Source organism: Muscardinus avellanarius, assembly GCF_963383645.1.
Source record: "Muscardinus avellanarius genome assembly, chromosome: 1".
In the NCBI taxonomy this organism is placed as follows: Eukaryota; Metazoa; Chordata; class Mammalia; order Rodentia; family Gliridae; genus Muscardinus; species Muscardinus avellanarius.
Genome location: NC_137786.1, coordinates 157,791,430 through 157,793,590, shown reverse-complemented (window position 1 = coordinate 157,793,590; position 2,161 = coordinate 157,791,430). Strand labels below are relative to the sequence as shown.

Sequence of the window (2,161 nt, the reverse complement as noted above, 5' to 3'; positions counted from 1 at the left end):
ACCAACCCAATCCCCAATCAGGGCAGGAACCAATAGTCACAGGGCGTCAAGTCCCAGTCACCATTTCATAAAATGTGGATCGAGGCCAGACATACATTAATTTCATGAACCCTCACAACAAACCCGGTGAGGTAGGTACGAAGATCGGCATTTCACAGATGTGGGTATTGAAGTTAGGGGAAATCAAACGTCTTGAGAGTTTTCCTGGTTGGGTATGGTTGGAGAACTGGGCTTCCGGCCCAGTGGATGGATTAGTGGTGAGCTCCAACCCTTACAGAGAACATTTTCTTCCCTCTTCCAAACACTTGGCAAGGTCTAAACATTAACAGCTAGGCTGGTACATGCTGGCTACCACCACTTTCCCACAAACATGAGCACAGGTCCACTTCTTGAGTGGATCTCCCGGACATCATACCAGGCAGGGTTCAAAAGCCCCTGAGTTCCAAAATGCGAGTAGGGGTGGGGGGAGGGACTGGAGGTCCAGGACGTCAGTCAGAATCAGGCCCCTCTCTTGAACACTGAGAGGTAGACTTGCCCTTCTTGGACTTCAGGCAGCTGTAGTGTGCCCTGCTCTCCGCTGACTCCTTTTCAGTCTGGGCATCTTTGAATTCCAAGGCCTCATTCAGCTACATTTCGTAGCGTTCACGCCCATGGATCTTAAGAGTGAAATACTCTTCATCCTTTGGGGTTTTTTTGGCTGAGGAGAGGAACTGGTGTCAGTAGGCAGTGCTCGTTTCTTGCTCCCTGGTGGTGGCTCAGTGAAAGTGTTCCTCGTTTTGCGGAAATTTTCTTCCTCTGTGCGCCGGTCTCTCCCAGGACAGGCACAAACACGCACCTCAGAGCTGTAACATCCCAGCAGGTTACCACTGGAGTCCTCCAGTGTGATGCTGGTGAGGATGGGCCTCCGGTTCATGCCCCCATGCAGGAGCTGTTACTCATGTAGTTGTAGTGGACGGCGGTGCAGTCAGAGCCGGCCTCGGGCGGCTCATAGGGCACCACCACGCTGTGTCGGAAAGTGGTTCTGTCGTCCAAATACTCTGCACGCAAATTCCCTTCCACGCAGATAAGATGCTGAGGCGGGGCCAGGCCATCGCTGTCAGAGCCGCGTTCGTGGTGGGGACAACGCCTCACAACCTCTGTCATGTGTTGCGACTTCTTGTAGATGGCCATGGCGCGGACCCGGGTGGCCGGGCGAGGGGATTGAGTCGACCCACAGCTGCACGGGGCAGGTCTTTGCCAGCTGGCAGAACAACTTGTTGAGGGCAGGGGGGACTTGCAAGTGACGGACTTGGCTTCCCCGAATGCAGGAAACCCAGATGGAAACCGTAGTCGCCAGGGTAGTTCTTTGGGGAAGGGACCGATGACGATAAGGGCCAGGAGGCGGTGGGCGCGCGGAGGCCACTGGCTCAGAAGCCGCTGGCATCTGGGCGTCTTCACCTGAGTTTCCTCTGAACCAGTCATCTGAGGACAGCAGATCTTCCACGGAAGGGGACATCGAGGTGGACAGGAGGTAGTTTTGAGGAAGTAAATTCCATAAGTCTGAAAACGTCTCTTGACTCAGCGGAGGCTCGATGCTGAGCTCCGACGGCAGCTCCTCCATGGCGACGCCCAGGAAGGCACTGTGGCTTCGGGTCCTCAGAGGAGCGTGTCAGTGTCCAGGGATGCACCCACCGAGCTCAGACGACGGGTGCTCCCAGAGCCCAGCGGCTACCTGCGCCCAGGACGGTGGCTCTGGACTTTTTTCTTATTTTTTATTTTAAAACAGGGTCTCACTAAGTTGCTGAGGCTGACCTGAGATCCTGTAATCCTCCTGTGTCAGCCTCCAAAGAACAGAGGATTACAGGCCTGTGCCCCATGCGGGGCTTAGATTTCAGTTTTATTAATCATCTCTATTTTTTACATGTTTATTTTCCTTTGTTCTTTTTTTTGTGTGTGTGTGTGTGGTGGTGGTACTGGGTTTCCTGGAAGCCCTTCTACCTCTGGGCTACACTCCCAGACCTATTTTTTTTTTTTTTTAATTTGGAAACGGAGTTTCTTTAGCCAGCGAGGCCGGCTCCGAACAAGCGTGATCCTCCTGTCTCCGCCTCCCAAGCGTGGGGATTACAAGCGTGCGCCACCACGCCGGCTTTCCTTTGTTCTTTTTAAACACCCTGGTTATTTT

The 2,161-nt window shown here is 53.5% G+C and overlaps 1 pseudogene across 1 annotated transcript; it reads right to left on the bottom strand.

Annotated features, from left to right (window-relative positions):
* Positions 1-488: 488 nt before the first annotated feature.
* Positions 489-1,600, bottom strand: LOC308258410 (cellular tumor antigen p53-like; annotated as a pseudogene). Its single transcript has one exon. The product of its transcript is annotated as a cellular tumor antigen p53-like (transcript).
* Between the last annotated feature and the right edge of the window lie 561 nt (positions 1,601-2,161).